Here is an 11331-nt window from a genome sequence, read left to right as displayed (position 1 = left end):
ATGTTCCATCCAGCTCACAGTTTGCTGACTTGTTCACCAAAGGACTCCCTTCTCAGGTGTTCCATGAGTTCCGCGCCAGCCTGAACGTCCTTCCCCATGGAGTTCTGGCTGAGGGGGGGGGGGGGTAAACGTGTGCATGTATATGTGTGTAACGTTGTGTTGTAAACTGAGTCGTCTCCTACATTGTAGGATCCGCTCATGGCCTGCGTGCCTTGTATCTAGGAGCGTTAGCTCTCTCCCTGCAAGGATATATTCTGTAACTTGTAACTCAGTTGTGTAGTGAATACAATTCAATTATCCAACTCTGAGCTTCACAACTCCACAGAGTCGGAGCGGATGGGATGGATTCCGAACACGGCCTAAGCATAACTTATCAATAAATTATGACCATATATAGTAGAAATAGACCTTTGGCAGCATACATGCATAAACTTTTGCGAGCCTACAAATCGAGAGAGGCACCAAACATAGTGGTGGATGGATTCAATCTCTTTGACCATTCGAAGAGCTACTCCATCACTAGAATACATTGAAAAGATAATTCCTGCTTATGTGTTATATTATCCTTCGGGCACGAACAGAAAAGCAGCAATAAGGCACACAGAAACACTTTACAATTAATATGGATCAGTTTCCACCATGGGAAGAATGACGTACGCCATGGCAAAGCAACACATACATGTGAGCGATAGGCGAACAGAACATCAACATCAGAGATTTCTACTAGTATTCAAAGATAAACGTCCGTTAAACGCAAAAGAATCTTGTCCTGTTGAGCTCTCAGAGGAGAAGGCTCATTGGCACCAAATAGTGCATATGTAAGGCAAATCATTACTAAAACAGATGTTCGTTTACACAGAGAGAAATGCAAGAAGAAAAAACATGCACCACTAATCACCCATGAGGAAAGCGAAGCAAGCTCTTGAGTAGCATATTACCAAATAACGCACAAAAGGGCAAATATGTACAAAGAACTAATTTCAGTGTGAAGGCAGATCTTTCATGTTGGAAATATGCCCTAGAGGCAATAATAAAATGGTTATTATTATAGTTCTTTGTTCATGATAATTGTCTATTGTCCATGCTATAATTGTGTTATCCGGAAATCGTAATACATGTGTGAATACATAGACCACAACACGTCCCTAGTGAGCCTCTAGTTGACTAGTTCGTTAATCAAAGGATAGTCATGGTTTCCTGACTATGAACATTAGATGTCATTGATAACGGGATCACATCATTAGGAGAATGATGTGATGGACAAGACCCAATCCTAAGCTTAGCTCAAAAATCGTGTAGTTCGTTTGCTGTAGCTTTTCTGAATGTCAAGTATCATTTCCTTAGACCATGAGATTGTGCAACTCCCGGATACCGTAGGAGTGCCTTGGGTGTGCCAAACGTCACAACGTAACTGGGTGACTATAAAGGTACATTACAGGTATCTCCGAAAGTGTCTGTTGGGTTGGCACGAATCGAGACTGGGATTTGTCACTCCGTATGACGGAGAGGTATCTCTGGGCCCACTCAGTAATGCATCATCATAATGAGCTCAATGTGATCAAGTGGTTGATCACGGGATCATGCATTACGGTACGAGTAAAGTGACTTGCCGGTAACGAGATTGAACAAGGTATTGGGATACCGACGATCGAGTCTCGGACAAGTAACGTACCGATTGACAAAGGGAATTGTATACGGATTGATTGAATCCTCGACATCGTGGTTCATCCGATGAGATCATCGTGGAGCATGTGGGAGCCAACATGGGTATCCAGATCCTGCTGTTGGTTATTGACCAGAGAGTCGTCTCGGTCATGTCTGCATGTCTCCCGAACCCGTAGGGTCTACACACTTAAGGTTCGGTGACGCTAGGGTTGTTAGGAAGACTTGTATGTGATTACCGAATGTTGTTCGGAGTCCCGGATGAGATCCCGGACGTCACGAGGAGTTCCAGAATGGTCCGCAGGTAAAGATTTATATATGGGAAGTTGTCCTATGGTCGCCGGAAAGTTTCAGGGGCATATCGGTACTGTACCGGGGCCACCGGAGGGGTTCCGGGGGTCCACCGGGAGGGTCCACCTCTTTCGGAGGGCTTTATGGGCTGTATGGAGAAGGGAACCAGCCCAAGTGGGCTGGGGCGCCACACCCCCCCTAGGGCCCATGCGCCTAGGGTTGGTGGAAACCCTAAGGGGGGGTGCCCCTTGCTTGGGGGCAAGCCCCCCTCCCCTTGGCCGCCGCCCCCCTCTAGATCTCATCTAGAGGGGGCCGGCCCCCTTCCCCTTTCCCCTATAAATAGAGGGGTGAGGGGAGGGCTGCAGACAACATCTAAGGCGCAGTCCCTCCCCTCCCCAACACCTCTCCTCCTCCATAAGAGCTTGGCGAAGCCCTGCCGGAGTACTGCAGCTTCATCACCACCACACCGTCGTGCTGCTGTTGGAGCCCTCTTCCTCAACCTCTCCCTCCTCCTTGCTGGATCAAGGCGCGGGCGACGTCCTCGCTCCGTACGTGTGTTGAACGCGGAGGTGCCGTCCGTTCGGCACTAGGATCTTCGGTGATTTGGATCACGTCGAGTACGACTCCATCAACCCCGTTCTCTTGAACGCTTCCGCTCGTGATCTACAAGGGTATGTAGATGCACTCCTCTCTCCCTCGTTGCTAGATGACTCCATAGATTGATCTTGGTGATGCGTAGAAAATTTTAAAATTCTGCTACGTTCTCCAACATTTCACTGACAAAGAACAAGAGAACCAAGTAATGTAGTTGGATCGATCAACAAACCTATGTAATTTGAGGATGCGCCTCGGGAAAGGTGGCGTTTCATGGCAATCTACCAAAACAATGACAAAGCTGGGCAAATATTGGAGGCACACGAGCCTAGATAACTGCTACTCCCTTCGTTCCAGAAAATACTTGGCGTAGTTTGTTTTAGTTCAAATTTGAACTAAAACTACGATAAGCATTTTGGAACGGAGGGAGTACCTTCTTCATGTAAAAACCATACAAGTACCTCATTGGAATACAATAACCCCTACCTTTTTCATGTAAAATGGTAACAGCATAAGAGTTTCAGCATAATTCTTAATTCAACTCAGAGCAATTTTAACATGCTCCCTCTTACCCCCTCTTTTTCATATGGGAGGTAAGAAGGACCAATGTTAACATTCAATTAAGAGGCTTGGATCTATTTTATACTCTTACCTCTCATGTGAAAAGGGGAGGTAAGAGGGAGCATGTTAAAAAACCCTCTTCAATTAATTGGTTCAAGCCCTAGATACCCAAATCTAGAGGCCTTGTATGAAATTGGAGAAATTCCAAAGGAATTCAGAGGATTGTACCTACCAGGTTCTAACTCCTAGATTCGGAACAGGACCAGATGTCCACAGATCAAACCAACTTCAATGGCTGGATAACATAACTGATTTGCTGCTCAACGGATCAGAACGGCCATTCTAGATAATCAGGATTCAGGTATAAGAGCAGCAAAAAGAGTAATAAGGTAAAGACAAAGCTAACATCCCAAGGAACACCTACTGGTACATATTTATCACAAGTTTTGTGATGTAACATCATGGCATTAACTTGCTAGAGAAATGACATGAACTGCAGCTGCCGACTATGATAACAATCAGGTCTAAGTACCTGGCAGCGCCCAGAAGTCTTCTACAAGAGGAATAGTACTACTAAGTATTAACCTTACAACAGTGGTTCACGATAGTAGGTCTTGTCAAAAGGGTCGGATGGCAAAACCGCAGAAGCTAGTCGGACCCCATAAACCGGACGCTCCCCTTCCCTGAGTACGCTCTTGAAAACTTGAAACTTACAAGCTCCGCTGGCCCATTTTGCACAAGTCAGATGCTTCAGTAGAGCACGCGCATCAACTCCCGAAGACAACAACCAATCGGACACCACAATAACCATATTCTCCAGCCACCGAGCATTCTCAGCGATGAACTTGAGGAAAGCAGTTTCATTTGTCGACCCTCGGAAGTCACGGAAAATTATCTTCTTCAAGTGCTGCCGGATACACGTAATGGGACCGCCCTCGAGCCAAAACTTGAGACCGACCTTGCCAGTAGACTCCCCGCGAGCCTTTTCGGACTGCAACAAAATTGGATCATAAACATTTAGTCTAGCTAAGCCACACTGTGTACATAGATAGTGGCAATGTAAACTGATCTTTGGATACCTTGATATGGAGCGTCTCGACGTTGGGAAAACATCGGAGGAAGCTATGCACCTTCTTTAGGTCATTGCGGACTTGGAATGTGAGTTCCAAGGCCAAGTTCTGGACACTCGGGACAAGGGTGCTGGTGCTCATCTTAGTCCCAGCCTGCAATGCAAATATGGAAGATGAAGATCATATTTTGGCTGGCATACGTTGTTATTGACAAGACAACTGTATACATATATATGAACTAACTACTGGCTGAAGGTATCCAAATGCAAATGTACAATGTAATGACCTTGATAGGGTGTTGCCAATCTCCAAGGCATGGTCTCCTAGCTCAAGGTACCCAATAGCACACAGGTTGGGTGCATGGCCAATCTTGACCCAACTCCACTGCAAGAGCCTCTCCAGGCGAGGGGCGTCCACCACCAAGATGTCCTCCAAGATGGAATAGCAGAGCTGAACGCACCGCACGCTGTGGCTGGCGAGGCGGAGGCGCACTCCGACCTGAGCCGTGGCCGTGGCCGCGCCCACGCCCCGCCCCGCCGTGGCCGTGGCCACGCCCGCGCCTGGGCTCGTCCCCGCCCCCGCCGTCGTGGCCGTGGCTGCGCATGCGAGGAGGCCGGTGGCGGACGCACGTGAGGAGGACGACGGCGGGCGCACACGAGGAGGCCAACGGCGGCTGCGGGCGCACGGGGCACTTTTCACGTGCGTGAGAAGTTCAGCGCGCTGGAGCTCACACGCTAAATATACGGCTTGCGATTCAGTTTTGTCCGGCGTGCTGAACACTTTTTACAGCATGCTCTATTATGCAGCGTTCGCTGGAGTGCTGTTTTCAACTCCGCACACACTAAACTTGTGAATTTTTTAGCACGGCGCTAATATTTGGCGTCTGTTGGAGATGCTCTTAGGGTTGGGGCATGTTCTTCTTAGGTTGGGACAAATGTTGGAAGCGGCCTGGTAAAAGGATCGAGAAGAGGTGTCTAGAGGGGGGTGAATAGACTCTTAGCAAGAAAAGTTGCAGTTTTTAATTTGTTTAAGTTGAAGTGGAGTTTTGGCACAGGTTTAAACATTCACAATACATATCAATCAAGCATGACAAGAGTATATGAGCAGCGGAAAGTAAATCATGCAAGTTGTAAGAATGTAAAGGGATGAAATTGGAGTGTGCAAACGCAATTGGAAACACGGAGATTTTTGGCGTGGTTCCGATAGGTGATGCTATCGTACATCCACATTGATGGAGACTTCAACCCACGAAGGTAACGGTTGCGCGAGTCCAAGGAGGGCTCCACCCATGAAGGATCCACGAAGAAGCAACCTTGTTTATGCCACCATGGCCATCGCCCGCAGGATTTGCCTCACTAGGGTAGATCTTCACGAAGTAGGCGATCTCCTTGCCCATACAAACTCATTGGTTCAACTCCACAATCTTGACGGAGGCTCCCAAGTGACACCTAACCAATCTAGGAGATACCACTCTCCAAAAGGTAATAGATGGTGTGTTGATGATGAACTCCTTGCTCTTGTGTTTCAAGTGATAGTCTTCTCAACACTCAACTCTCTCTCATAAAATTTGATTTGGTAGAAAAATGATTTGAGTGAAAAGCAACTTGAGAAAGGCTAGAGATCAAAATTTATGTGGTTGGATTGGAATATCTTGACCTCAACACAAGTGTAGGTGGTTCTCTCTCAGAAAAACTATGTTGTAAGTGTAGGCATATTCTAATGGCTCTCTTTGCGAATGAAGAGTGGGTGGAGGGATATATATAGCCTCCATACAAAATCTAATCGTTACACATAAATCACCAAACTCGGTGGGACTGAATCATATAATTCGGTCAGACCGATTTAGTTCAAAATGTGAACGTTAGGATTTTTGGTGGGACCGACATGATCAACTCAGTGGGATCGATGTGCTAGGGTTAGGGTAAAGCCTTATCTCGGTTGGACCGATTTGGCTAATAAGCAAAACAGAGAGTTGGCCAAGCAAACTCGGTGGGACCGATTTCATATTTCGATGAGACCGAAATTAATGCAATAGGCAACAGAGAGTTTGCAAGCCCATCTCGGTGAGACCAAGATCCCAACGGTGAGACCGAATTGATTAGGGTTTCTAACAATGACTATGTCAAGAGAACTCGGTGGCGCCGGATAGAAAGTTTTGGTGGGGCCAAGTTTGACTTTTGGTTTTGGACATATGTGGATATGAGAAAGTAGTTGAGGGCTTTGGAGCATATCACTAAGCACTTTGAGCAAGCAAGCCATTAAGCAACACCTTATCCCTTCTTAATAGTATTGGCTTTCCTATGGAGTCAATGTGATCTTGGATCACTAAAATGAAAAATGTAGAGTTCTAAGCTTTGAGCTTGAGCCAATCATTTGTCTTCGTCATCTTGAAGGGGTCCCACATCCTCTAGTCCATGCCACTCCACTGTTGGACTTATCTGAAATATGCTAGATGAAAGTATTAGTCCAACAAAAGATATGTTGACATTAATTACCAAAATCACTTAGAAAACACTTGTGCTTTCACCTGATCGCGGGCCGATCATGCAGTGCCCCTTGTATTTCAAATGCATCGACACATTCACAGGATCTCTCCCTTCAAAACTTCGAAGTGGCATGCGATTGCAAACCTGTGATTGAATTGAACACATTAAGGAAGGCCAACGAGGTGCTCAGTAGTCAAAGAAATTTTGCTTCGTAGAACCAATTTTAAAAGTTGTAGTTTTATTTTTGAGAGTAGAGCATCAAATGTGTATCAATAAAATCTCTGTCATGTCTTTAAACCCTAGATAGTTCTAATAAGCAAATGATTGCATTGCGTGACTTGTAGGCATCATCGGCTTTTTTTCACAGTTTTTTTATGGGGGCATCCTTGGCTCTAAATATTTATTTAGTCCTCTAAATAAGAGTTTTTCACATTCTTCTGAATTTCTTTGGAACCTCCAATTTTGATGTAAGGCCTCTAGATTAGGGTACTAAGGATTTGCATGGATTGCACAAAGATTTCTGACCAAATCGTCACAGATGAAGAAGATGAGAGAGAGAGGAGGAAGCGATACACCTTTGTGGTGTCACTGATGTATTACTTGAGGCTAAATAGCCTGGGATTACATCAGGGCACACCAGTGTGCGGTTACAATAGGACGTGTAGTGCGCTGGGCATGGTCAATGTGTGGGGTTAGTGCATGAGTTGGACATGCATGCGTGAGAGAGGCGAGATTACAGTCAGCACCCTGCCACAGTCTGAGCATCGGGAGGACGGATGCACATGTTGGACCTGAACTCTTGAAACATCGCCGCCAGGAGCCTCTTCATCATGACATGAGTGAATGTTGCGTGATAGGGACATGGAGGACACGCAAGTGCAGCAACGCCACCTTCTCGCGGACAAAGTGTATGCCAAGTTCAATATGCTTGATACCGCAGTGGTGCATCGAGTTGGCCGCCATATAAACCGAGGAGATGTTGTTGCAATTGGTGACTATGGCGGCTCACAGTGGCACACGGAGCTCACCTAGGAGTTGGCGTAGCCAACAACATTAAGCGGCGGTGTTCACCACGGCGTCGTAATACGTATAAAAAGGATGAATCAAAAAAAATATAGAAAAACCCAGTAAAACCATATGTTGTATGGTTTGCTTTTTTGAGCTAACCGTACATAGTACTTATCTCGCGCAAGCTAAACTAGCGATCAGACATGTTGCTGGAATCCTCCACAAAAATAAAGAAAAAAGATATGCTCCTGGAATAAAACATGTATTAACAAAATGTCGTCGGGCCAGCAGATCTCCCTAGGCGACATGCAAGACCTAAGACGCACCCATCCTAGTTTTTCTATTCCCAAGGAAAAATCGTCAAGCCCAAGAACGACCCAGAGACTTTGTTTATTTGAACTTTTGCTTTTGATTTTGCAGCTTTTTCACTTGAAAAAAAAGCCACAAAAGCTCCTACATAGGGTCTTTTTTCGACTTTTGGCTCATGAATCAACATTGTTATACGATTATATAAGCCAAAAACCAAAGCAAAAAAACACCTATTTAAGAAATTTTGTACTATCTGGATGTAAATTTTATTTCTAGTGTTCTTTGTACTATCTTGACAGTTGATGAATAGATCAAAAAATTTCTCACAAAAAAGAAAAAGAATTTTTATAGCTCGGTTCAAGGAAAAAGAGTTTTTGTAGCTTTTTTGTCAAAATGGAAAAGTCGCAAAAAGCACGAGAAAAACCCCAACAGGGCTCCCTCTAGGAAGCTACGATCCCACCCCTCAAAAAAGAAAAAGAAAAACTACGATCCCTGTCCCGGCTGAACCGCTGAACTGCAAGTCTAGATAGAGGCGTTCTTGATTCCACGTCTGAAACTTCCCTCGAACCCTAGCGGTAGCGGCGGCAAGCGCACGACGAGCAGTGATGGCGTAGGTCAGGCGGCCGAACGCAGGCCCTAGCTGGGACGCCCGACAGCTGGCGGCGCCGGCCGCGCACAACGCAGGGTAAGGATGGAGCACCACCGGCTGACATGTATGTTTTCTCCTCAGTTCAAAGTATGGCATGTTTTCTCCTCCTTAGTTCAAAGTATGCTTTCGATTTTGCTTGTAAGGTTTTTTGCAACTAAGAATTGACTTTCCTAGCCTCCCGGGTCGCTTCACGCGACTCCGGAGGCGCCGTCGCGGCCACCTCGGAAGCCCTCCCACGGAGCGCCGTTCACCACGGGGCATCTCCGGCCTCTTCTTTTCCTTCTGTTCTTCCCCTTGGCGGTCAACTTCCGATCTGGCCGCTGGCTTTAGGATCTGTCCATGGCTTGCCTCCCGATCTGGCGGCTACCTTGTGATTCTGGCCTTCCGATCTAAATGAAGTCCATGGCCTGGAGTACGGGGCTGGTGCGTGGATGCATCCACACGGCTGCTTAAAATGTGCACGTGCATGCAGATGCTCGGCAGCCGTCCAGGCGGCCGGTTAAACATGGTCATTGCTGCCTGGAGTCTTGCTGTGCAGTGGCATGGTCGGGTCTTCACTGCTAGGCGGAGTTCCTGGCTGAGTGCGCCGGCGGCTAATTGTCGCAGTGTATGGCGGCGGCCTCGCTGCCGATTGCGGTCACCGTCAAAAGATTCTGAGAGTTTCGTCTCCGTAGATCTGGTGGTTGACTTCGGCGGCGAGATGCAAACTATGGACGAAGTCTTGATGCAAAGGGATGGTTGTGCGGCGGTGATGGTCACATCACATGTAGCTGTTGGGATTGTGGAAAAGTGATGGTGACAACACATGAATGACTTTGATGGTGGTGCTACTTGAGCACCCGGTCTTGAGCTCTAGGGTGAAAGCCTAGGTCTGACCCGAGTTGGGTATACCTGGCAATGGCGATGCTTTTACGTCGTTACCTTGTTGAAGGCATTGTTCAGAATGCTCGGACTGATTCTTCAGGGTGAAAACCTAGATTGTAGCCTTGGGTGGCTGGATCCGGTGACGGTGGCACTTGAGTGTCGCTCCCTTCTTGAAGGTGTTGCTGTTGAAGAACCTCGTCGTCCGAGTGATGTCATGACATGGTCGGTGCAGATATGGTCATTGTTATAGTTTGTCGATTCAGGATCCGATCGCTTTGGAGTTTTTTTTCCTCGCCTACATGCATAGCTTTGGTCTTATATGACTTTGCTATTTGCAGGCGTGTTTTTGTGTGCGTGCGTTGGTGTTGGCTGTGTGCATCCTAACTATGCAGAGGCCGGGTGTATGCTCATCATGTTTGTATCTTCTTGATGCTCCATTTTGAGTTAATAAAATCCACCCTTTATCGAAAAAGAATTGATGAATTTAAGAGCAACTCCAATGGGGCGACCCAAACGGACGGCGCATTTGTCCGCTTTTTGTCTGTTTGGGTCGGCCGTCCGCCCAGTTTTGCATTTGGGTCGGCAATGCGCCCAACGCGCCGACCCATTTCATGTCCGCATTCAACTTTTAAATAAAAAAGGCCCGCGGCCGATCATGCCAGCGGCCATGTCTCATGCCGGCACCATGCCAGCGCCGGCATACAATGCTGGCTTCAGAAAACACCACAGTTCATGCTGGCGCACTCGCCAGCCGGCCGGCACACATGCCAGCACACAAAAAATGGTGGGACTTGAGTTCGACCACGCCATCGCCGCTTCCGTGGTCATGCCGGCACACCTGCCGGCATACATAAAAGATGGCCCCTCGACGCCATAGATCACTCGTCGTCGAACTTGAGCATGTCGGCCTGCATCTTCTCGAACCACGGCCTCTTTCTTGGCAACAAGGCGTTGAGATCCACCTTCATGATCTCCACGCCGGTCATCATGCTTGCAAGAGCCACTTCTTTCGCTTTTGTCTTGCGTTGGCGGCCTCGATCTCTAGCATCTTGACTTGCTTCTCCACCTCGAGTTCGAACATCTTGGCTTGCTTCTCGGCGTCAAGATCAAGCCTCCTCCTTTGGATCTCCATGAAAGCATCCATTTTGCTCCGCCTTGAAACGCCGGTGCTCCTCCTCTCTTGAGTCCTTCTTATTCATCATGCCGTCCACGCTTGCGATCAAGGCGTTGGTGGCCGCATCTCGCTTGTCCTCCTCCTTGGAATTGGTCTTCCCCCGCGGCCGTGCCGGCTCGCCCTCCCCAACATCCTCCACGGCGCCCTTCCCCCCACGTGCCTTGAGCGCGGCATATTGTGCCTTGAACTTCTCTTCGTCCTTGATGACCCGATAGCAATGGGAGAGGTTGAAGCACTTGCCATTGTGTTGAACCTTGAATGCCTCCAAAGCTTGAAATGCCTACAAAATGTTTCCATGCAAGCATACGAGCAAGTGATATTGATGGCACAAAAGAGGGCGGCTTGCTAGCATACCATGTCTTGCACGCCGATGCCGCTCAGGGGGCGGGCCTTGACGCTCTCAAGGGTGGCGCAAAACTTGTTGTACTCTGTTGGACACCTTCCACCGCTTGGAAATGGAGACCCACCCGCGCGTGCTCACAAATTGGTAAGGTGGAAACTTCTTGCGCTCATGAAACTCGCGGTGCACACGAGCCGAAAAGGTCGAATACTTTTGCTCGGCGCCTGTCTTTGGGTCTTGTCCAATGTCTCGCCAACACTCGCAAAGAAGCTTGTCCTCGGCAGCTGTGTACGCCTTCGTGCGCTTACTCTTGCGCTTCGGCT

Source organism: Triticum aestivum, chromosome 5A, assembly GCF_018294505.1.
Source record: "Triticum aestivum cultivar Chinese Spring chromosome 5A, IWGSC CS RefSeq v2.1, whole genome shotgun sequence".
NCBI classification, from domain to species: Eukaryota; Viridiplantae; Streptophyta; class Magnoliopsida; order Poales; family Poaceae; genus Triticum; species Triticum aestivum.
Note: the sequence above shows the minus strand (reverse complement) of the source record.